This window comes from Salmo salar, chromosome 12 (assembly GCF_965601325.2).
Source record: "Salmo salar chromosome 12, fSalSal1, whole genome shotgun sequence".
Classification (NCBI taxonomy): domain Eukaryota; kingdom Metazoa; phylum Chordata; class Actinopteri; order Salmoniformes; family Salmonidae; genus Salmo; species Salmo salar.
This window is the reverse complement of record NC_138302.1, coordinates 79,622,715-79,649,277: the sequence shown is the minus strand read 5'-3', so window position 1 is coordinate 79,649,277 and position 26,563 is coordinate 79,622,715. Positions and strand designations below refer to the sequence as shown.

General features: G+C 42.8%; 1 protein-coding gene across 2 annotated transcripts in view; it reads left to right on the top strand.

The window, feature by feature from the left end:
- Positions 1–26,563, top strand: part of LOC106565843 (prickle-like protein 2) — a 116,414-nt gene that overhangs the window by 36,434 nt on the left and 53,417 nt on the right. The window contains exons 1-2 of one of the 2 annotated variants that reach the window (XM_082959318.1): positions 5,705–5,789; positions 6,014–6,108. The exons of the other annotated variant lie outside the window; for it this stretch is intronic. The gene's annotated coding sequence lies outside the window, so the exon portion shown is untranslated. Of the gene's footprint in view, positions 1–5,704; positions 5,790–6,013; positions 6,109–26,563 lie in introns of those variants that run through there. 2 annotated transcript variants of the gene reach the window in all.

Below are 26,563 nucleotides of genomic sequence, written 5' to 3'. Positions count from 1 at the left end.
TGGTTTTTACATCTGAAGGTGATTATACAACATTATAATACAGCTAAACAAAGCAATACAAGTAAAGTAAAAGTACACAATAATGACAAATGGCAACAGAAATAATGTAGTTATTTGTATTTATTCAATATTGACAGCTGTTTTTCCAGAGGGAAGTGAAAAAACTGAAATCCATTTACGCCAATATGGAGTAAACTGGACATTTGTTCCCTGATCTCTTAACAAGACAATCAAGAAAGCTCCAGTAAAATACACAAAATAATCATCTACCCATTAACTATTTACATGGAAATGTACTTTAAAGTTTACTGAAGAAACGCCTAGTACTACATTACCTGTAAACAATAGTGAATTAGTATAAAATTGTACAATTTACAATCAAACGTATATTCATCAGATATAGTAAACTTTATACATAGAATTCAAGGATGGCCACAATTGGTCTTGAAGAGCTCCAGGGTTATGCAGGCTTTCTTGTTCATGCCCAGTTTTAACAAACCTGATTCTCGATGAACAGCTGAGGTCTTGATGAACAGTTAGTAGAATCAGGTCTGGTAGCACTGGGCTTGAACAAAAAAGCCTGTATAACCCTGTGGCTAGTCAATAGCAATTTGGTAACTCCTAAAACAAACAAATGACAAACTGCTGAGAAGCACCTGTAAAATACAAAGTCATTAGACAAGTACAAAACACTTTTAAGAATACGTACTTACAAATCTGACAATGGATAGGTGCTCTAAATCCTTTAGCTGCAAACGTTCTCAGTAATGCTGTACACTGCTGTCTAACTCCAGTAAAAGAGCACACATTCCCACATTTATAAATGGTAGTATAAATATAACAAACAGATGGGAGTACTCACAGGTTTGGAATAGAACATGCATAAGTACTACTGATAGTGTGCATGTGAATAAGCGTAAGTCATTTGTCAGCTCCACATAGGCCCGCTTGACAAATGTCATGCTTCTCAAATGACAGAAGGTGGTGCCTGAAAAGGAGAAACATTTACAACCTGTACAACTTATCACGTGCATTTGTACCGTAGGGATGGCGTGCATCTGACAGATGAGGACAACGACCACTTCCTTGAGAGTTTGAGAACTGGTCTCTCCACTGTTCTCTCCTCCATGGTAGCAAGACGCCACAATAGTACTAGTACACATCACACTCTCTGACCCTTGCCACTCAATGATGCCCAACGAACCCAAAGGCTCTTTTAAGAGACACCAAGTAAATAACAATAAGCACACACCGTTGGTGTGTGTATCGGGAAATGGAGGTGGGGAGGGGGTCAAAATATCCCCTCCGGTAGGCAAACACAGGACCTTCAAATCCCAGGGCTGTGAAGCTAACCATTATAGAGGGTCAACTTGACACTAATTAAACGGACAGTCTGATGATGACAGTCTGGCGATGACAATGTTTTTGTTAACATTCAATCAGTACTGAGTACATTTTTCTCTTGCTTGGTTAAAAACCAAATAGTCAAACAGTTGATGTGTTGAAAATGGTTTCATTTTATTACATAGCTAACCAAGTTATCAGTCATGACATTTTCTATTGACTGTGCACAGATTGCGAAAAGAACCCCAGATCATTATGATGTTGTTTTACCTGGATGCTTTGTGGATGCTTTTTGGGAAGACATTGTAAAGTAACTTGACACTGTGTTGATCAGTCAGTGCAAATTTGGATTATAATGACAAGAAAAAATTGTGTTGAGGAAGGAAGGAGCGTACTGAATTAATGCACATGGTAAGGGACTGAATTTGCTCTGGATCTTCTAACAGCGACACATCTGTTCTGCTGTGTGCATGTATTATAAATTTGAAGTGTGACAGTTTTCCCAGAGTTTGGTGTATATAACTGGCTATAACTTCAGCCAAGGACATTCATGAGCTTATTTGTTTGTGCCCTGACTACACGCAAGTGTCCAGGTCAGCAGTTTTCTGAAAGCCACATGAAAAACTTTCCATAGCAAAATATACCTAGCTAGCTACCTTCTGCTTCACATCCAACTGGTGTTAGCTTGGCCATAGTACAACACTGGGGCCAAGCTTCCTGCCATCCAGGACCCTAGTCATAGACTGTTCTCTCTGCTACCGCACGGCAATCGGTACCGGAACGCCAAGTCTAGGTCCAAGAGGCTATTAAACAGCTTCTACCCCCAAGCCATAAGACTCCTGAACATCTAGTCAAATGGCTACCCAGACTATTTGCAGTGCCCCCCTTGGCCCACTTTACACCACTGCAACTCTCTGTTGTCATCTATGCATAGTCACTTTAATAACGCTACCTACATGTACATATTACCTCAACTAACCGGTGCCCCCGCACATTGATTCTGTACCGGTACCCCCCTGTATATAGTCTCGCTATTGTTATTTTACTGCTACTCTTTAATTACTTGTTACTTTTATCTCTTATTCTTATCCGTATTTAGGGGTTAGGGGCTCGTAAGTAAGCATTTCATTGTAATGTCTATACCTGTTGTATTCGATGCATGTGACCAATAAAATTTGATTTGAGCTATCTATCTACAGCTGCTAGCCTTCTACTGCTAGCTGCGCAGCAACTGAGTTATACCCAGTTTTAGAATTATAAGATCCGGCTGAAAAGATGTTAGCGTTGTCAGAAATGCTACAAGAAGGTAGCACATCGTTGGTTTATATTGGGCAGAAATGTGCACGTGATAGCGGTAAATTGTGAATTTAATAAAAACTGTTGCACCTACAAACTTATTCAGTCCAATGGATCTAAGTCTAATTACTGGTCACTGTATGAGTGCTGTAGCCATGTTTTAATCCAACGTCTAGAATTTGAGCTAGGTTCGGGAAACAAAAAAAATCTGGTGTAGTGGCTCTCGGTAAAGGCCGGACGGATCATCACGAGAGGTGGGGAGAGTGTTGTGTACCTCCAGTCAAGTTGATTTGCGAATTCCACATTGATGTTATATTGGCTTAGATATGATGGCAGGGAGAATTGAATTTAACATTGAGCTTCAACCAATGCATACTATCGTGTGGCTCGACTATATTACGAACACCAGTTAAGACATCAACACAGCTGCCAGTATTTTCCAAAATTGAGTCTTTACTAGTGATCCTAAGCTTGTTTTGGACATTAGGTATTTCTCAGTGTCATGCATAAATTATGATCCACTCTAGCAGGCAGCTCTCCATAGTAGCAAAAAATAGCAACATCTGAGACATTTATTGAGGGTGAGTGTGGCTTGTTGCCTAGTACTGGGCTAATATACAGTACATTAATGTTAAGTGGCATACACACATGTCGCTGGGGAATGTTCATCGCTGTTCACCCTGGCATCATACTCTGTGTGCGTGTGCGCCCGCACATGAGGGTGATAATAGTCGTAAAGAGAACACTGGCACTAGTTGTCAGGTATGAGTGCGTGTTACTCTCCTGGCGTGATTCCTTGTCCTCCACCACAGAAATCCATATGGATTTATGGGAATGAATCACAGTAGTTGTACAGTGTAGAGCGCTGCTGTAGAACCAATCATATTCTACCCACAGCACACTACTGACAGGTCCAGAAACCTCACTCTGGCTCTACTGATAAAAGGCTCTGCTTTAACCTGTACTCACATGCTCTACAGGTCCTGTTCCTATATTTATTGGTCATGTGATTGGCATGGGGAGAGGGGGTGGCGGAAGAGGGGGCAGTTTGGGGAGAGAAGATGTTTAGGTTTGGCATGGAGAGGCCTATGGTAAGGTGAGGTTACACTCCATTTAAGATGTATGTACAGTTGAAGTCGGAAGTTTACATACACCTTAGCCAAATACATTTAAACTCAGTTTTTCACAATTCCTGACATTTAATCCTCGTAAAAATTCCCTGTCTTAGGTCAGTTAGAATCACCACTTTATTTTAAGAATGTGAAATGTCAGAATAATAGTAGAGAGTGATTTATTTCAGCCTTTATTTCTTTCATCACATTCCCGGTGGGTCAGAAGTTTACATACACTCAATTAGAATTTGGTAGCATCGCCTTTAAATTGTTTAACTTGGGTCAAAAGTTTCGGGTAGCCTTCCACAAGCTTCCCACAATAAGTTGGGTGAATTTTGGCCCATTCCTCCTGACAGAGCTGGTGAAACTGAGTCAGGTTTGTAGGCCTCCTTGCTCACACACGCTTTTTCAGTTCTGCCCACAAATGTTCTATAGGATTGAGGTCAGGGCTTTGTAATGGTCACTCCAATTCCTTGACTTTGTTGTCCTTAAGCCATTTTGCCACAACTTTGGAAGTATGCTTGGGTTCATTGTCCATTTGGAAGACCAATTTGCGACCAAGCTTTAACTTCCTGACTGATGTCTTGAGATGTTGCTTCAATATATCCACATAATTTTCATTCCTCATGCTGCCATTTATTTTGTGAAGTGCACCTGTCCCTCCTGCAGCAAAGCACCCCCACAACATGATGTTGCCACCCCTGTCCTTCACAGTTGGGATGGTGTTCTTCAGCTTGCAAGCCTCCCCCTTTATCCTCCAAACATAACAATGGTCATTATTGCCAAACAGTTGTATTTTTGCTTCCTCAGACCAGAGGACATTTCTCCAAAAGTACGATCTTTGTCACCATGTGCAGTTGCAAGCCGTAGTCTGTCTTTTTTATGGTGACTTCTTCCTTGCTGAGCGCCCTTTCAGGTTATGTCGATATAGGACTCATTTTACTGTGGATATAGATACTTTTGTACCTGTTTCCTCCAGCATCTTCACAGGGTCCTTTACTGTTGTTCTGGGATTGATTTGCACTTTTCGCACCAAAGTATGTTTATCTCTAGGAGAAAGAACGCGTCTCCTTCCTGAGCGATATGATGGCCATGGTGTTAATACTTGCATACTATTGTTTGTACAGCTGAACGTGGTACCTTCAGGCATTTGGAAATTGCTCCCAAGGATGAACCAAACTTGTGGAGGTCTACAATTTTTTTTCTGAGGTCTTGGCTGATTTCTTTTGATTTTCCCATGATGTTAAGCAAAGAGGCACTGAGTTTGAAGGTAGGCCTTGAAATACATCCACAGGTACACCTCCAATTGACTCAAATTATGTCAATTAGCTTATCAGAAGCTTCTATAGCCATGACCTAATTTTCTGTAATTTTCCAAGCTGTTTAAAGGCACAGTCAACTTAGTGTATATAAACTTCTGACCCACTGGAATTGTGATACAGTGAGTTATAAGTGAAATACTCTGTGTGTAAACAATTGTTGGAAAAATGACTTGTGTCATGCACAATGTAGATGTCCTAACCGACTTGCCAAAACTATAGTTTGCTAACAAGAATTTTGTGGATTTGTTGAAAAACGAGTTTTAATGACTCCAACCTAAGTGTATGTAAACTTCCGACTTCAACTGTAGCTCTCTTTAGTTAAACCAATAGAGCGTTACTAGCTGAACATCACATAAGATCTGGCTCTACAGAAAGTATTATAGCAGATGTTTCCATCCAGTTCAGTACTGTGCAGGCAGATGTGTGGAAGTAGAGGTGGATTCGAGTGAAAAGATGCTGGCAGTAGCAGTACCCAGTTTCTCCACTCTGCTACCGCTGCAGTCTTTTCAGTAGGTAGAGGAGAGTCTAACATACCACAATCAAACCTGAAGTTAACCTTCTAAGGTCCTTTTATATTGCACAACATGTTGATTCATCCTCTTTTCCCTAGCTTTCCACTGTGGCAATCTAACCTCCATGCTAACTGGGGGTCCTGGCTAAGGAGCCTGCCTGCTCAGCTCCTAGCTTGGTGATCAGCCCTGATAACATTCCTCTGGTGAGCAGCTCTTTCCTTCTCTCTCTCCCTCCTCCTCTCACTCCATGCATCCATATGGTTGATCCACTGGTTGCAGTCTAGTGAAGTCTTCCCCTTCAGGTCAGCAACACACAAGGCAATCATCTCCATGTCAGTCTCTCTCTCTCACCCTTCTCTCCCGGTTGCTCATCTGAGAGAGGAACAGACTTTTTCAATTACATAAACGTTAAAAGTGTTTTCTTCAGGCTATCGTGCTGCAGTGATTATCCTCTGAGAGCCTCTGTCATTTGACTGTATGATCCCCTGTCCCTGCACTGCTCAGCCAGCTGGAGGGGAAGTGGTGAGTAACTTTTACATATTAATTCAACACTGTAGCAAACATGCCATTTCACACACACACACACACACAAACTGACAGCCATGGAATCTCTGCCTGGATACACTCATGTTAGTTTCCTAGCTTTTCTCTCTGTTATGTCTAATACCTTTAGTGATTGACTGACTTGTGTTTCTTTAGGCAAATGTGTGCACAACTGGTATTTTAGGTTATTTGGAAATACATGTCTGTGTCTCTATAAGCCTTTTGTTGTCATGACATTTTGTGGGATTCAGATTTGTGTGTGTGTGTGTGTGTGTGTTACAGTCATGTATGAAAGGCTTGTGACATGTGTGATGTAAACATCTTTTGAAGCATGTCCTTTCATTCTCTTAGCACTGCTCTGTAGAGCCTGCCAGGTAAGGTGTTGGGAGTGGGTAGCTTTATCTTTAGAGTGAGAGCTGGAAAAGAGTGAAAGGGGGAATACAGTAAAAAAAGGGAGGCAAAAAAAAGGAGGAAACAGCGGGAAGAAAGAGAAAAAGAGAGGGAGAGAAGGGAAAAGGCAGTGTAAAAGCAGTCTCCTGTCATCTCAGCTGTTGTGATTTAAGTGGACTGACAGCACACAAATCTCCCTGCATCTCACAGCTGTGTGACATACCTTCCTCTTTTATTTTTAACTCCACTTATATGGGGCTAGAGCAGGGACAGGGAGCAGACTATTGTCTCAGCAATGTGGACAAGGTGTGTGAGTGTATTAGGGTTGTGCGTTAAGGTTGTGTGTAGTTGGCTGTGAATATCAGGGTAGTCTAGGCATTTATATCAAAAGCTTTTGGTGTGTGTTATGCTTCAAATCATGTCAGATATGACAAGTTAAAGTACAGTTTATATCTGAGATATACACTGCTGGGTCGGCCGTCTTTATTGGCTGTGTGAGTGTCTATAAATCGCGAGGTACATTCCACATAGATGTGCTGCACTCAATGTTTATGGCACCCGGGTGTGAGTGGCTGGCGCAGGCCTAGTAGGGAGAAGAATAGGGTTTGACACATAACAGGCTGTGGCTTCCTGAACACGCCCTTTCTGTCCCCAAAATGGTCTCCATGTTGACTGATTTAGAGCCAGTGGTTAAACCAGGAAAAATAGAACAGATATTTTGATTGAAAGTGGTATCAACTGGGGCAGATGTAAAACTGTCAGCTAGATAGGAATCTTGGAAAGTTAATCCCATTTTGGGTTCCAACTGGCCATTTGAACCTTTACTTAGAGCTACACACTGAAGGCTAGTGCTGACTGCATCAATCCACACAGACCCAGGACAAACAGCCTCCTTTCAATACAATACCCCCAGGAAGAGGGCTCTGCTGAGTGCAGAGGAGGGGAAGATTAAAGGAGGGAGAGAGAGTGAAAGACAATGGGCTGGATGGATGTGGTGTGTTGATCTTTAGAGGCTCTCCAGGTGGTGAGTGTGCCCATTGATTTAAAGAGTGGGTGTGCTGCCAGCCCCATTTCCTGCTCTAATGCTGTATACTGATCAATGTCCCGGGCACAGCTCGCCATGAGTCAGACCAGCGGGGAGATTTAATCTTTAATCATATTTAATCTCAGACACTTTGGTTTAATGCTGCCAATCATCCATCTTGAGTCTGTTACTGTTGTAGCTCTTCCTGTTCTAGTATAACAACATAACCAAATATCACGCCAGTCAACTGTCCACTGACAAGAGTTTGAACAATGGCGACATGAGCGACATTGATATGGAAACAGAGCCGGGGACCCCTCAGTGAGCTCACAATGCAGACTGCCTCTGTGGTGATGTCACAGTGTAGGCCTACATCTTGTAACTGGGGAAAATAGAGAAGCGTGCGCCAACATCAACATGAACAAATTCATTCCATCTATACACGGAATTTCAAATAATTGCATCTGAGTGACATTTAGTATGTTTATATTACACATGTCCAACATAAGTTTTATTAGATTTTCTTTGTGTGGTAAGCCAAAAGTATCTTTGTCTCCAGTATTTGGCTCGACACCCACCACACTTGAATCTGCCAGAGAGCCAAGAAAGCGGGCTGACTAACCAGCCTGCCACTCAGTACTTCCAAGCCTGCCATCTGATAGCACAGGCCAGGGAGGTGACTGCACTCTGGACCTGTCTGTCAAACACAAGGCCTTCCTTCAACAACTCTAGAGAGGGGGGAGAGAGAGAGGATAAAGCAGCTTGAATTTGATTTGAGAGGGTGGAAGAGGGGGAGTGAGGGAGAGATAAATGTAAAGAGGCTGGGGGTATGGGGTGGGAGAGGACAAGGGAGGCGCTGAATGAGAGGGATAAGAGTGAGGTGCAGAGAGAGAGGGCTGAGTGAGAGATGGGGGGGGGAAGGAGAAAGAAAGAAGGGATACTGAAACGATGAGGCCAGATTGAGGGGAAAGGAGTGGAGGCACAGAAGGAAAAGTGGGAGAGAAAGAAAGGAGGGATAAAGAGAGTGAGACCCTCTGTCTATGTGCCATCCAAACCACCCCTCTCCTCTCATCTCTCTGTCATGGATCTAACCAGAACACATTTTTCTATTCCCTCTACTCACCCAGTCCTCTCATTTTCAGATTGTTTCCTCGCTAAACCAGACTATGTTTCATAGAATTAAACACACTATCATAAAATCTCATGGAAATCATGTCAAATCCAACTAGCTCCAATGCCATTACAATAGGGCTTTCTCTGCTGAGGGCTTCTTTCATACAGAATAGTCTTAGCAGATTTCCCCCCAGGGGAATGTAAATGTGAGATGGTTGGCTCAGAACTCAAGACCTTCATCCCCTCTACTTCTACCTTGTTGACTGAAACGTCTTTATAGTTGTGCTGACAGAGATGAAACTGAAATCTGCCAGTGCTGCCTTTTCTACAGAGGATGGTCACGTCCGTCTGTTGTGACTTAGATAGACTGCTAGTTGATAGACTGCATTGCTCACGCATATGCGGGCACGCACAGACTCACTCACTCACAAACTCACGCATGCGCGCACACACCCACAAATGATCTCTCTTTGTCTGAGCGATAGTGTAGATAATCAGTCATTGAAGAAGCCTTAGATGATGCAGATATTTAGCTATCTCCATCAGCCATCTCTTTACATTCTGGTGAAAGTGGTTTGTAAATCGTTAATTTGGTAAGGCCTTACTCCTGACCGTGGGTTCATTAGAGAACATGAAAGGCTAGATTGGAGTTTCATTGGAGAGAGAGCAGCCTCTGATCTCTCTGCTTGAGTTAATGAAAAGATGAGACACACAACTGAGCCATTGTGTTAAAGCTCTGTTAATTGGGTTTAACTCCCAACCATCATTCTTTGTGTTTCCGTCATGTTTGCTTAGGGGACAGAATACTAGTTGCCAAGCACACCACTCCTAACGCTCACCAGTTTACATTGGAAAGTAGACTAAATGAACAGTTTGGTGGTTGTGATTCTGCTCCTAGAATATTTCAAGCATCTGCATTTCCTATTTCTGTCTTGATTCCACACAGATTGGCCTATAACCTGGAATGACTGGATGATGGGTGCTCATTTGTCAGACTGTGACAGGCCTGCTTTAGCAGAATGCTTTGGGCAAATGAGTCCTGGGGTCATGTGTTAATGTTGTTGTGTCATATGTCAGGTCACATTGAGCAAATCCCAAAGGCATGGCGTATATCTTCCTTTCCCTATCTGGCCTGGAACATGGTGGTGGTTAGCCACCTAGAGCTGTGGGACTGCGGAGATGCAATCCATGTTTACAAAATAACTGTCAGTGTGACCAGTGTCAGAGAGAGAGCCACTTGGTTTCATTCGGGAACAAATGTGTAAAGGAGTTCTATTTTCTGTCTTCAGAGAATGTAAAGGAGTTCTATTAATTTTCTACCATTGGCTTTGCTGTCTGACATCAACACGCATCAGACATGGCTGTTTTAAAGGTTTCTATATAGCACACACCACATGCCAAAGAGCAGTGGGTCAGGGCTCTGTTGAGAGGAGGGAGGAAAATAGCATGCCATGAATTCAGATGTCACGTTAAGTGGGGCTTGCTTCTTTACCAGAAGGTCAAATTGCGATCAGCCACGCCACAACACACTTTATGACAGCACTGTGGAGTAGCAACCCCTAGGCATTTAACTCTGCTGCTACGGATCCTGGGAAGTTGCATCTGTCTCTTAGGAGAAGCAGCATCACAGCAGACCCAGGCTCGTTACGGTCGTTATATTTCTCCTTTTATCTTCTGTTTATAATGTCAAGCTTCCCTAAGTTAAATACAGGACCAGAGGGACTAATGATGTTCATCTAGAGCGACTGAGCCCTAATTGGACAGAATGCCATCCATATGTTATTGCAGGTAGTGGTGGTTGCCACCCCTGTGGTCCTAAAGCTTACAAGCAGGGCTCTTGGGAGGAGGGGGGAGGTAAAAGGTGTGGGTGGGAGGCAGGGTTTTTATGAGATGGTTGGTTTATATGGAGGCAGAACTTGGGGCTCTGTAGACACCCAGGTCTCTGTGCACTGACTGCATTGCAGATGGCTTCAGTGTGCAACGTTCCTTAAGGTGTGTATATATACATGCACAGAAGACTGGAGATCCAGGAAAGCACAGACTTCAGAGTGCCACCCACCAGGTGCTGTTGATGCTCACTGTGCTCCCCATCCCTCTTCCACGTGTCACCCACAGGACGCATGAGTTTGTGGACGTCACCAGGTGCCAATGATACCACCCTCAGGCTTCCAATACACACACACACACACTGAACATGCATCAGTGACTCCCCATATTTCCCAATTGTCACGCGATGCTCACAGAGGACAGATGAGGCAAGCAGAGTGCAGAGGGCACCCACTGGCACGGAGAGCAGCAGGAGGAGGAGGAAAGGGGGAGTGCCGGAGTGAAAACAGCCTGACAGGTTTAGGATTATTGGGTTAACAGAGAGGGGGAACGTTGTGGGAGCTAGGAGAGGCATTTAGAGACAGAAAGAGGAATAGGAGATACTTAGTCAGTTGCACAGCTGAATGTATTCAACCAAAATGTGTCTTCCATATTTAACCCAACCACCCTGAATCAGAAAGGTGTGGGAGGCTGCCTTAATCAACATCCATGTCATCGGCACCCAGGAAGCAGTTGTTGTTGGGGGTTAACTGCCTTGCTCAAGGGCAGAACAACAGATTTCTACACCTTGCCGACTCGGGGATTCAAACCAGCAGCCTTTCGGTTACTGACCCAACACTCTTAACCGCTAGTCTACCTTCCGTCCCCACAGCCAAAAGACCGGATAGGTGGAGGGAAGTAACTACATTAAAGGGGAGAAATAGGGAGTTAAGTATGCGAGGGAGAAGAAAGAAAGAGGGACAAAGATTTAGGGAGGGAGGTAAGTAGAAAAGGAGAGAGAGTGGGAGTGAGGAGCGCTGCCAAGATGTCCCATGGGTGATAAATGAGGCCATAATGAAGTATCTGTGCTCGTCTCCCTCTGGCTGGAGAAAACTGCAGCCTTCGCACAGAGCAGGCCTCGCTGTATCACGCCATGGAGAAACACATACAGACACACACAGCTCTCATCTGCATCAAGTGTGCTCTGATTCTCTCCATATATATTTACATTTTATTTTATTTTGTCATTTAGCAGACACTCTTATCCAGAGCAACTTACAGTAGTGAATGCATACATTTCATACATTTTTTTCCCCCCATACTGGTCCCCCATGGGAATCGAACCCACAACCCTGGCGTTGCAAACACCATGCTTTACCAACTGAGCCACACGGGATCACGTGCGGCGCGTGTGGCTCATATACAGGGTGAGTCCTACCTGGCCCTGGCAGGGTGGGTTACTTTGTGCAGGCCATTGTTCAGTGTGACAGGGCTAGGGTTGCAAAGGGAGGGTATTTTACTGGAAACTTTACCAGTAAACTACCAGAATTCTGGTATCTTTCAAGGATTTTATGTAATCTATCACAAAACATCTAGTGACCCTTTTTGTGTACCTTAGATTATCACAGGTGTCTGTAATTATCTCTGGCCTTATCACATGTAAAATATATTAAATAATTAAATAAGATGATTTTAAAATAAAAAATTGAATGAAAAAGCTGTAAAACATGATCAACTAATTGAATACCTTTGGTGCTTAATATGAGGGTTTCAGCATGAATATCCTTTATATTGTTTTTGCTATGTCAATATGTATTTGTAGTCAATGTTTTGGCGTCAAACTGGTGGCATTTGTGAAAAAAAGTAATTAGTTGGATGAGTTGCAGAAGTAATTGAAAATAATGTAATTGTTGATTAGATGCTTTTTTCATTCATTGGGCTATTTTCTCTAGAACCAGATCTACTAAAACTAATGGACAATATGGAATCAGATAAAAAAAAAAAAAAATACTTTTATATAAATACATTTTTTTAAAGCTGCAATATAACTTTTTGGGTGACCTGACAAAATTCACATCGAAATTTGAGTTATAGATCTGTCATTCTTATTGAAAGCAAGTCTAAGAAGCTGTAGATCTATTTTATGTGCACTATTTCTATGCTTCCCGTGCTTAAGTTTTTGCTTCTTTTACTTTGTTTTGTAAGCCAGCTTCAAACAGCTGAAAATGCAATATTTTTGCTTATGGAAAGTGTATTTCACAGCGATTTAGATGGTACAATGATTCTCTACACTAGACTTGCATGTTTTGTCACATAAACTGAAATTAGGAGAACTATTAGAATTTTTGCAACCAGGAAATGGCGGAACAATTTCTGCGCAGTGCATCTTTAAAAGTTATTCAAGTATTTACTGATGATTCCGGTAACTTTGGTACCTTTGCAACCCTAGACAGTGCTGTGATGTCGAAGGTAGTGTGGTTTTTTCAAAGGGAATGATGGAAGAGAACACATGTTAATACCTCTCTGGAGGAAACAATGGGGGTTCTTCTGTGGCTTGTTGTGGCACTTTCTCACTGAGATGTTATTCTGTTAATCCTCAAGATGTATAACAATGAATCTTAAGTGTGCAAAAAACGTTAGTAAGGCATTTTTGTAAGATGACAGTGAAATAACAACAGTGTGTATGGGAGAGAGGGATCGAGAAAGAGAGACAGAGGGAGGGATTGGGAGAGGGAGAGAGAAGAAATAAAGAGAAAGGAAGCAAGAGAATTTTTAAAAGACCAGATGATAGATAATATCATGATAGACGATGAGACAGAGAGTCAGCAGCATTCTATGAGATTAAAGCATGAAAACCTCACGCAGCAGCCAAAGCAAACCTTTCTCCTGCACCTGAGGTGTGGCCGTTTGGCTAGTGAAGGTGTAACCCTTAGTGTCAGCACCTAGCCCCAGAAATAGAACCCTCCTGTGAATTCCATACGCCAGTGTCAATCAGTATGGTTTGGGCCAGGGTGTGTGTGATGGGATGGGGGGAGTGTTTGTTAATTAAGTTGCCTATCTGGACCCAGGTCACGATGCCAACACAGCACTGACGTGTTGGGAGACATGGCCCTCTGCCTTCCTTAGGATGAGGAGCTGCAGGAGGTGTGTGTGTGTGTGTGTGTGTGTGTGTGTGTGTGTGTGTGTGTGTGGCTGCTGTTACATGGGATCTGTCTCTTAGCCTGCACGTGTCACTTGATTGACACAAAGCGTCTCTGTCTTCTTACCTCCTATTGTTGGAGCCTTTTCCTTTAACATAATGGCATTCTGTCATCTATTCCATAGAAGGCCTGAACATGTTTGAGTCAGAGGAACTTTTTGTAGTGGTTGTGTAGTGCGATTTGGGTTGTTCATTGGATTTGTCCTGATGTTCTTTATTTATTTATTTGTGCACTTGTTTGACATTTCACTGCATTGTTAGGAGCTAGTAACAAGCATTTCGCTGCAGCCGCTATAAAATCTGCTAAACTGTGTACGCAGAAAATACATTTTGATTTGATTTGATTTAGAGGGAGGAGATTTTAGGTTTGCAGTGACTGTGTGGGCCGAGGCTTTCTCACTTTCATCCCAGTGGAAAAGGGGAGAGGAGAAACTTTCACTGGAAAGTAGCACAAGGATAATGTGTGTGTGCATGTGTGTTTACAGTACATGTATGTATACATGTGCATTCAGATATAGGATCTTAATTTGATCACTTTTTTGCTGAGAATTGTTCATCACAGAAGGAAATGCAAACTTGTAATGTATTAGATGTTTAGAAAGGCTTCTAAAGTTTGTAATTTACACTTTAAAATTTCAGACTTGATTTGCCATAACAAAAACTGTATCAGCCCCTACAAAAAACGTCCATTAGTTATAATCCACATAATAATTCACATTTCCTGTTGCTGCAGGATTCTTTTCCTGCTGTAGCAAACTTGCTCAAATTAAGATCATACATCTGTACGTGTGTTTTTTGTGTGTCCTACATACATTAGTGAGGAGTGTGCAGTGTTGGTGTGATTTTTCCCAGTGTGCCACTAATGTAAAGACCATATGGAGCAGGCAGCCAGCAGTCCGGGCCATGCCCACTCCTACATGCCTAGCTGGTGCACGATTCAGGGTCTCTCTCACCCTGCCACCTCATCAACCACCTAGCCACCCACCCTCCATGCCACTGCACCCCTCTAAGAGATATATGGCAGGGACTCAGGGTATAAAGTGGTCCTCACCCAGAATGCTAACCATTCTTGGCATATAGTTGTAAACACACATACATTACATGCATACCGCATTCCCATAGGCTTCCCTGTTCCCTGTAGGGCACCTGAATATGAGTTTGTTCCTGCTGAGGAATGACCTCATTTCCCCACATGCACCAGAGAGCACTAAGCAGCTCCCAGTTTGTGACTTCCCCTGACTTTCATCTATCTGAAGCCTTTAGGAGCAGACCTGTTATAGTATGGATACACCCAGCAACACTCTACCTTTTAGTTATTTGAGTTATTTCCTTCTGATACCACAGTGTGGGTAAAACAGTTTTACTCTAACTTGCCATGTTTAGCAATGGCAAGATAGTAAATTTATGTGACTGTGCGAGGGATCCAGTACTGTAGATTGACTATGTGTTCTTTGGTAGCATGTTCAATATGGGTCTGTTTTCAAATATCTCTAGGAAGTGTCTCTAGCCCAGCCCAGCCATCCCCGTGTAGCCGAGGCCCAGCAGAACCAGGCTATGACCTGCCTTATCGTGATGGGGGTCATAGTGGTGATGGCGGTACACTCATAGAAAAAAAGGTGCTGTCTCGAACCAAAAAGGGTTCTTCGGCTGTCCCCATAGGAGAAACCTTTAAAGAACCCCTTTTGGTCCCAGGTAGAACCCTTTTGGTCCCAGGTAGAACCCTTTTGGTCCCAGGTAGAACCCTTTTGGATTCCATGTAGAACCCTTTCCACAGAGGGTTCCACATGGAACCCAAAATAGTTCTACCTGGAACCAAAAAGGGCACTACGTGGAACCAAAAACAGTTATCCTATGGGGACAGCCGCAGAACCCTTTTTCTAAGAGTGTAGAGATGATGGGGGTATATGTGCTTTGACTCACCATGAAGTAGACCAGGGATAGGCAACTTTGATGGAGGTGGAGGCCACAAGAAATCTGAAATCATCATGAGGGTCCACGGTACCCACAGCCACACAGAGCCAGCCCTGGCCTTTTGGGGGCCCTATTCACTGCATCTATACAGTGTATTTGACAATAAAATATTGTATTCTAACTCAACAGTAAGTTGAGACCCTGACTGAGTTCCTACAAATGGGGGCTACATGGTCACCTGTTGCCCATCCCTGAAGTAGAGCAACACAAACAAGCTCCAGCCTGGTGAACTCAGCCTTTAGCATTCAGCAGTCTCTCTCTCACTCTCTAATTCTCTTGCTCTCCATTTCCCCTCTCCTCTCCACTTCGGGGACAAGGAAAATGGTTTCATGGGGTCATTTCAAGAAGTCTGTGATCCGTCTCTCCTCCTAATTGTTTTCCCAAATCCTGAGTGGGCAGGGTTTAGGACAGAAGGGTGGAATGCAGGGGAAGGTTATTACACACTTGAACCTCTGTCTTCAGCCCAATATGCTGCTACGTTACACAGAGCCAGATCGGCCTAAGATACTGGCTGGGTAATGGAGGATGCATAATGGAGGATGCATACAGTGTGTGGTTGATGTATGTTTCCGTGTGTTGAGAGGGAGAAATGGGGAGAGAGAGAAAAAAACAAACGAGAGAGATGTAGAAAAAGAGATGGAGATAATCAAAGAAAAGGGGGAAGCATATAGAAACCAAGAAAGAGACTGACATAAAGTGAAAGAAAGAAACAGTGCATACCGTAGAAAAAGAGAGATGGACCAAGAAAGAAAGAAGCGAGAGATGGCTGGCATTGTAAAGGTCAATGTTTGTGTGACCGTGTTAAGAACTGGTGAGGCTGAGGATAATTATAATGTGTCTGAGCTCAACACTTTCCTACACAGTCCACACACTTGTGGGAAGACTGCCTGTCCATCAAACACTAGAGGGTCCAGTGTGAAATGAATAACAGGGCAGAGTATACACACACAGACAAAAATGCACATACAATACACAGCAGATGCATGTACACACATAAATTACAACCCCAATCCCTCGTCTTCTCACTAAAGCAATTCCACCATAATCTGTCACATATTTGCACATATTTCTGCACTTGATGCGTTTGTTATATTGCAGCATAATATCCTGTCTATGTTCCTATTCTTTATATTTAAAATTCTCAATCAGTCTCATAACTCAAAGTATCTTTGATCTGAACTTCCCAACCGGAGTATTAAAAGCCTATTAGTGAATAGTGCTGAAACTGTTGTTTTTGGGAGGTGTGTGTGTGTGTGTGTGCCTGTGCGTGCATGTGTGTGTGTACATGTGTGTGTGTGCAGTGAGTGTGGCCTTGCTCGCCCCTGCGGTATTGTTTTGCTGGACTTGCTAAGCATTTATGAGGTAATTGAGGTTGGCTGGTGCTGCAGAGCTAGTGATAAGGCCTGTCTCCAGACCCATTATTAATGTTCCACGCTTCACTGGGGCTCCAGAGGGGCCCACAGACCTGCAAGCAGCCTAATTGGAAGAACTGGATCTGTTTAGGGAGAATTCTGATGACTTTCAGAACTAAGTGTGTGTGTGTGTGTGTGTGTGTGTGTGTGTGTGTGTGTGTGTGCGTGTGTGTGTGTGTGTGTGTTGCATGTGGGTGTGTTTGGCAGATTGAGCCCCATTATTTGATCTCTTACTGTATGTTGTATTTGGGAAAAACACATTACACAGCTGAACAACACCCCTGGAAATTCCCACAGCCTGAAGAACATAAAATAGGAAAGCTGCCAATATCATTATTTAAAATTTTCCGGATGTTGTATTGCAAATGTATTTATTTCCAACTTCCACATCAGCCACCACTAAGAAATATGAGGTGACATGAAGCTGTGAAGTAGTAACTGCCTTTCCTTTACATCGGGTCCCAGGGAGAGACCACTGTTTGCTCTGGTTCAATGTTAGTGTGTGGTGAAAAATAGCTTTTCCTCTCCCCCATCTCTGACCCCATGGAGACTGTAGCCACGACGACCCTGTGGTGTCTGTCTGTGTCTGCGTCATAAAACAGCACGTAAAGAGAGGCCCTCCTTTGAATCTGGACAATGACCTCAAACGTGTCGCTCTCTGAAACACCCCTTTGCCGTTGTGGTGGTCGAAAAAACTTCCTGCACATTGGTTTAGGTGTGTGTGTGAGTGTGTGTCGGGAGGTAAAAACTTTTTTTGCCATGGAGATGGGAGGGGGGGCTATAGGGAGTGTGGGTTGGGTTTGGTTTTGAGTGTTGGTCTTTAAAATTCCTTCCTGCCTGAGCTCTGATGTCATCGGTGGACGTCCCCCACCCCCCACAGACAGCACTGCATGAGGCTGAAAACTGTTCCGCCCACAAACACTCAGAGAAAATAGAAAACACATTTATGCTATTAATGAATCGCTTCGACCGCAAAACCATCTTTCCCCCTACACGCAAACACAGACCGATATACCCAGTAACCTCTCTTTCTGTTTGTGAATCACTTCTTAAGCGGTTGGGGGAACCTTTTGGTGTGCCACAGCAAAGAAATCAATCATGTGCAACCAGCAGTACACAATGGCTGACCCCCCTAAGAGACGGCAATAGCACAGCGTGATTCTGTTTGGCTACAAGTCAATATGTTGAAAATGTGCCCCATCGGTTTTCTTATTTTGTCGCTCAGCTGTTTTTCCCAGAATAAAGGTCTTCCATTTGCAGGTGATTATGCCTGTCCCCAGTGTCATCGCTGTGTGTCAGAACTGTGTGGTTCCCTGCTGGTCTGCGGACAGGACTATTCCCTTCCTAACGAAGGACACTGAGCTGGAACCACGTTAATGTGATGCCTCGCCTTAAATCATGTTCCAGGCTTTGTCATGTCGTGTAATCATCTGCTCTATTCTCTCACTCACACACACACACACACCTCCCCCAAATCTCACATAACCCAAATCTGTCACATTCCACATAACCTGTTTAGGATAGGGGGAAGTATTTTCACGGCCGGATGAAAAAACGTACCCGATTTAAACTGGTTACTACTCTTGCCCAGAAACAAGAATATGCATATTATTAGTAGATTTGGATAGAAAACACTCTGAAGTTTCTAAAACTGTTTGAATGGTGTCTGTGAGTATAACATAACTCATATGGCAGGCAAAAACCTGAGAAAATTCCAAGCAGGATGTGGAAAGTTTGAGAATTGTAGTTCTTCTTTTGATTCTCTATCGAAACTACAGTATCTGTGGGGTTATGTTGCACTTTCTAAGGCTTCCATTGGCTGTCTAAAGCCTTCAGAAAGTGGATTGAGCCTTCTCCTGTCTCTGGGCAGAGTATAGTAGCTCAGTTTCTGAGTGGTCTGCCTGAGGACAAAGGGATTGGATATGAGCGTTCCTGCGAGCACCCTGTTTTTTCTTTTTCTCCTTGAATGAATACACTATTATCCGGTTGGAATATTATTGCAGTTTTATGATAAAAATACCATAAAAAAATTGATTTTAAACAGCGTTTGACATGCTTCTAAGTACGGTAATGGAAGATTTTGACTTTTTGTGTCTCGAAATGCGCTTTCGAGGTATTTGGACATAAATATGGATTATTTGGAACAAAAACTAAATTTCTTGTGGAAGTAGCAGTCCTGGGAGTGTATTTTGACGAAGATCAGCAGAGGTAATACAATATTTCGAATACTAATTCTGAGTTTAGTTTGCCCCGAACTTGGCAGGTGTCTGAATTGCCGTGATGGCTGAGCTATGTACTCAGAATATTGAAAAATGTGCTTTCGCCGAAAAGCTATTTTAAAATCTGACACAGCGATTGCATAAAGGAGTTCTGTATCTATAATTCTTAAAATAATTGTTATGTATTTTGTCAACGTTTATGATGAGTATTTTTGTAAATTCACCGGAAGTTTTTGGTGGGAATACATTTTCTGAACATCACGCGCCAATGTAAAAAGCTGTTTTTGGATATAAATATGAACTTGATTGAACAAAACATACATGTATTGTATAACATAATGTCCTAGGAGTGTCATCTGATGAAGATCATCAAAGGTTAGTGCTTCATTTAGCTGTGTTTTGGGTTTTATTTACATATATGCTTGCTTGGAAAATGGCTGTGTGGTTATTTTGGTCTATGTACTCTCCTAACATAATCTAATGTTTTGCTTTCGCTGTAAAGCCTTTTTGAAATCGGACAATGTGGTTTGATTAACAAGAGTCTTATCTTTAAAATGGTGTAAAATAGTTGATTGTTTGAGAAAATTGAATTGTGGTATTTTAGTTGGTTTTGTATTTCGCGATTCCATTGGCTGTTGGCTAGGGGTTCCGCTAGCGGAACGTCTGTCCACAACACAAAGATGCTACAACATGGGTGTGTGTTGTATTATTGTATCACACAGCCAAAGCCTCCTCTTCTAAGTAAGAACAAAAAAACAGACACTATCATCCACACCATCCCTTTTGTGCTGCTGAGTTTTTGTTCTCTAAAGTTCATTGTAATGTTCTCAGTCATTTCTCATCACATTTGTGTGGTGTGACACTGGTACAGTAAAAGCTGTCCCTGTCAAGCTGCTGTGTATGTCCCTGTCACAGAGAGAGAGCCTTCAAATGGGAAGACAGGCAGGACACAGTGACAGTGGTGAGTCACTGCTGGGTGTTAATGTCACCTCCAGGCAATTAGCTGCCTCTCAGTGTGATACAGGGATCAGACAATGAAAGAGAATGAATCACCACTGAGACACAGAATGAATCACCACCTAATTACCCTCCCTTAGTCCGTACCACACTGCATCGATCCCGTCACATTCTGATTCTTGCACTGTTTTATTAGACTGATTTATGGGCTGTTTAGTCCACGGGCATTTGCTTGGTTGTTATGGTACATTATGGTTGATGTAGTGCTTTAGCTGGCCATATGTATTCAGCTGGGTACATTCGGAGGTAGAGAGCTTTTCTCAAGGACACAGCAGAAATACCTGACCTTGATGTGGGTACCAGGAAAGCCCAGCCCCTTAGTCTCATATCCACACTTCTGCTTTCTCTCCCTGTATTTTGTTGATTTTCTTTAACCCTTCAACGTCCATATTCTATGGAGGACAACTTTATTTTTTATCTGTGCAATTTGTATGTACAATCAGCACAAAATAGTATCAGTGTGAAACAGTACGCAAATGTATGCACTCACTACTGTAAGTCGCTCTGGATAAGAGCGTCTGCTAAATGACTCAAATGCAAATGTAATTGATACACAGTATGATGCATCTCTTTGAATCCCCCTACCCCTATTGCTGTGGGATAGGACTTTCTCTAAGCCCAGCCTACACCTGTCACCCATCAGTGACTGTCCCTCTGGGTGTGTGTTGTGCTGTAGTTACAGTATGTCCTGGGCTGAGGTTTGGCTGAACCGTGGACTGTGGTCTGGTTCCACCCACCACAGGGACACCAGATGTGGTGGGCTCACCTCACAGGCCAACCAGTGGCTGGTTAGAGACCGACTACACACACACTAGCAGGTATATGACGTAAACACATTTTTTTCAGTGAGCTTTGCGTATACTCACTTCTTAATCCCTACTGATGCGTATCAAAGTAGTGTAGTAAAATATATAATCATGATTTATTTTCACATACACTGGATAGTTGCCGTGAAATGTGTTGTTTGACAGGGCCAGCGATAGTAGTATGGAGCCCCTGGAGCAAATTAGAGCGAAGTGCCTTGCTCAAGGGCACATCAACAGATTTTTCACCTTGTCAGCGCAGGTATTTCAACCAGTGACGTTTGGGTTACTGGCCCAATGCTCTAACCACTAAGCTACCTGTCGCTCTAGGTACACACTGTATCAATTATGTAGAACAATAAAGAAATGATGCACAAAGTAGTCTACACAAATGCAAAGCACATGAAATATATTAATGTGAAATGCACACAGTCTAGTTTCAGCAGTATACCATCTGTCAGGCAGCAAGAGCATGCTGCTCTCATCTGGTTGTCGCATATGGAGCAGCTCACAGAAAAACGACATCGGTAGCTGGTAGGGTAGGTAGGAAAGACGTTTCAACTTATGAGATCTACCAGTAAATGCTAACTAAGGCAACAATGGGTAAGTAAACCAGGTATTGAAAAGTGTGGTCCGGATTCTTGGTTAGTAAGCTATTTGTGATGGGCAGTTCAGTCATCATGCACTGTTTAAATGAACATTTCTAAAGGCTTTCCACAAAAAACTTCCCAATTAAATGTTGATTACAAAGTAGGCCTACCTGACATAATAATATCATGTTGGTTTGTATCAGTTGGGGGGGGGGGGGGGGGGGGGGTATTTGTTTTGCAAACTCTGCCAACACGTACTACACCAGCTCCAACTGGTGGCCATGGGTGAATTTATTTGCCCCCCTAAGTTTTCTGAGCAAAAAAAAATCTAATTATAATAATAATATAATAATTATAATAATTTAAAAAAGAAAAAAACAATTAATTGTTGGACATAAAAGATTGTAGAAACCAGCACAAAGTGATTTTAATTTTGGAAAGCTGTTCCAAAGTATTCCCACACATAATAGAGAGATGTGTCATTGTATACAAATGTCAGCAAGGTTTGAAATTATTACGTTTTAGTCAAATACATTGTTGTACAGTACAGAAACACCACTAGCCAAATGGTCTCTTGCTAGGCGCTCAACTGAATAAAAATAAAAAATCCCATACCTCATTGTTTCCTGATATGGTTTAAGCACTGCTGTGGACTTAGAACATCCATTTTCTTAATTTTTTTCTATAACAAAAGTGTGATATTAAGATTGAACCTGAAAATAACAATTTTTCACACGTGGCGCCTTCGTCAGGCAGGCTGTTTAGGATTTTGGGCAAAAAGAAACTATACCCACTTCTCCAGGCACCACTAAACCCCTGCACACTAGACATGGCCCCAGAGGAGCAACTGCACTAAACACAGACTGGGGTTCCCTCTAAGCTGCGAGCGCACGCCAGCTCCCCAGGATTGCCGCGCAAAAATATTAGCCAAATGAAAGAAGCACGAGATTGAATTTCACTCAACTTTCTGGAGCAGTGGTCACCAACCGTTCGATTGCGATCGACTGGTCGATCTCCAAGGCATTTCTAGTCGATCGCCAACCATTTATGTAAAGAAAATTGTGTTCCTATTTCTTGGTGGTAGGTACACCCGATTCAACTGCCCTGTGAACCAGTTAGGCGAACTGTTGCCATCAACACTTTGTATTCAACACTTTTATAAGCCATAAAATGCGCGTTCTTCCAATTTCCACTCAGCGCTACAATAAGCAGTGCAGCAGTAATGAATGAGAAGGAAAGTGTATCTATATGCTTGCACTGTTAACACTGGCAAAGTTTCCCTTTACTGTGGCAATTGTGATCGAATCAACGTAATATTAGCCACTTTCAATGCAACATACTGAAACCAAAAAAAAATATGCAAGAGATTTTATTGTAGGCAGAACACATCAGAGTAGGATTCTATTGCATTGACATGCACTTCTCAGCCATACTCAAGTCTACACAGACCGGTGTGGCATTAACTATCAGAGATGCAGTAGGCCTATAAAAAAAAACATCCTGCTCCCCTCCTCTCTACCTAGCTTTCCCTCACAGTCCCTTCAGTTTCCCTTGAGTCCCATTAGTTTGGCTGTTCAGCCTACCTTAGTTATCCCTCAGCCATCATAGCCCTGCCATTCCCAACCAATCAGAGCGCTTGGAAAGGCGCACCTGGACTCTGCACCCACCCACTCAGGCCAGAGTGTTATCGGAAGAAAGAAGATGCACATTTCTGAGGACAATTTTTATTGTGGACAGTAACAAGAATATCTGAATGTGGTGCGTGCATCAAAATAAACAGAATTCATTTGAATTATCATAAGTACTATTCCACCAAGATTCACTCCCTGTCAAGATTCATGTTATATGACAAAAGTGTGTATGTGTGTTGGTGAAGAGGAAAATTAAGTAAAAACCCTGAAAAGAGAAGCAACAGCATTGTTCTTACCAGACATCCTGTGGAGGGTCAGAACCCAAATCACAGTCAGTATAATTGTACTTTCGGGTGAGGGCATTCACAGCTGTCCGCTCAGACGGGTGGTCACATACCAGCCAACCATTTTTACAAGGGCTATATGCAAATAGACCTTTGCCATATATGGATCTGTGCCATTTACTTTAAACTGGACTGTGTTTACAGCATGAGCGGTTGTGAGTAGATGCAGTTGTTTTGAAATCAAAGCGAGAGCTGCATGTAGACACGTACACATGTTGTTCATATCCTTTGCTGGTTTGTGAGTTATTAGCCCTGTTATAGAGCATTTGTAGTCAGTAATAGGGGAGTGATGGCTTCCTACAGGAGCACAAAACGTATACATTTCTAGATATCTTTGAAAAGTGAGTCAGGTAAAGAGCTTTTTTGTCTCTTAAAGGGAAAGTGTTATATTTTGAGACCGACTTGAATAAGATAAGTAGCCAATAGGCAGAGTTTAGCATAATTTGTCTGATTCTATATAATAATGGTATGGGAATAAGAATGTATTTTATTTTGCATCAAACAGCGTAAAAACATTTTCAGTCACCTTCTTGTCTGAAGGACAAGTGGATAAACAGGTTAATGGCAAGCCCTGCTTTTTTTCACATTTTTCATGGAATGTAGGCCTAAATTGAACATGTAACATTAGCTGCTACTGTAGGCTGAATGATAGAACAGCTATTTACATTTTAAAATGTTATGGGATGCATTTTCTCCATTGTTTTTGATGGTAGGCCACTCCGATAGGCCTACATTATGACCAAATAGCCACAGTAGCCTACATGGCCACTATTAAAACTGTAACTTAAAGCAGGTACAGCCTCAGTGTTCACAGTAAACGCGCGCTGGAAGTTGCACAGAATTTTCACAATGTTCAAGTTTGCGCTCAGCAGACCTGAAATTTGCTCCTTGCCCAACATTTTTTTGAGGGAACATTGGTTGAGAGTGAGGTTTACAGAAAATAATGCTGTCTGTTTTAAGTTGAAAGTTAATCAATGTCATTGACTTCTTTGACTGCCTGTATGTGACACATTGAACTTGGCTTCCTATCATATACTGTAGGTTATCGTGACTTTTGATCATCGGTGCGTTTCTTAGGTCTGTCCATACAAATTGTCCTTGTAGTCCATAAAGTTTACTTTGGCTTTGTCTGTGTTTTTATTTTATTTACAATATGTACATAAACTCAGCAAAAAAAGAAACGTCCCTTTTTCAGGACCCTGTCTTTCAAAGATAATTCATAAAAATCCAAATAACTTTACAGATCTTCATTGTAAAGGGTTTAAACACTGTTTCCAATGCTTGTTCAATGAACCATAAACAATTAATGAACATGCACCTGTGGAACGGTCGTTAAGACACTAACTGCTTACAGATGGAAGGAAATTAAGGTCACAGTTATGAAGACTTAGGACACGAAAGAGGCCTTTCTACTGACTTTGAAAAACACCAAAAGAAAGATGCCCAGGGTCCCTGCTCATCTGCGTGAACGTGCCTTAGGCATGCTGCAAGGAGGCATGAGGATTGCAGATGTGGCCAGGGCATTAAATTGCAATGTCTGTACTGTGAGATGCCTAAGACAGCGATACAGGGAGACAGGACGGACAGCTGATCGTTCTCGCAGTGACAGACCACGTGTTAACAATACCTGCACAGGATCGGTACATCCGAACATCACACCTGCGGGACAGGTACAGGATGGCAACAACAACTCCCCGAGTTACAACAGGAACGCACAATCCCTCCATCAGTGCTCAGACTGTCCGCAATAGGCTGAGAGAGGCTGGACTGAGGGCTTGTAGGCCTGTTGTAAGGCAGGTCCTCACCAGACATCACCGGCAACAACATCGCCTATGGGCACAAACCCACCGTCGCTGGATCAGACAGGACTGGCAAAAAGTGCTCTTCACTGACGAGTCGCGGTTTTGTCTCAGCATGGGTGATGGTCTGATTCACGTTTATCGTCGAAGGAATAAGCGTTACACCGAGGCCTGTACTCTGGAGCGGGATCGATTTGGAGGTGGAGGGTCCGTCATGGTCTGGGGCGGTGTGTCACAGCATCATTGGACTGAGCTTGTTGTCATTGCCTGCAATCTCAACGCTGTGCGTTACAGGGAAGACATCCTCCTCCCTCATGTGGTACCCTTCCTGCAGGCTCATCCTTATATGACCCTCCAGCATGACAATGCCACCAGCCATACTGCTCGTTTTGTGCTGAGTTAGTGAGCCCATGGAGGGTTTCCCCAAGTTTAAGAGATGTGTTTGTGGTTCGACACAGGATCTATAAAGTTTACCCAGCTTGCCAGCCAAGGGGGTGCCACATTTCACCCCTCTGCTCTAAAATGGTAATTTGCAGCTGAGAATGCTGGGAGTGTGAAGGGGCTTGTTATGGAATCCCTGCTTGGTTGGTTTCTCTCAGTCTCTCTCTCGCTCTTGCTCTCGCTCTCTCTCGCTCTCTCTCGCTCTCTGTCTCGCTCTCTGTCTCGCTCTCTGTCTCGCTCTCTGTCTCGCTCTCTGTCTCGCTCTCTCGTTCAATTCAATTTAAGGGCTTTATTGGCATGGGAAACATATGTTTACATTGCCAAAACAAGTGAAATAGATAATAAGCAAATGTGAAATTAACAACAACAAAAGATTACACTCACAAAAGTTCCAAAATAACAAAGACATTTCAAATGTCATTATGTGCAAATACTTAAAGTACAAAGGGAAAATAAATCAACTTAAGTATGGGTTGTATTTACAATGGTGGTTGTTCTTCACTGATTGCCCTTTTGTGGCAAGAGGTATCACACGTCTCGCTGCTGTGAAGGCACACTGTGGTATTTCACCCAATAGATATGGGAGTTTTTCAAAATTGGGTTTGTTTTTGAAGTCTTTGTGGGTCTGTGTAATCTGAGGAAAATATGTGTCTCTAATATGGTCACACATTTGGC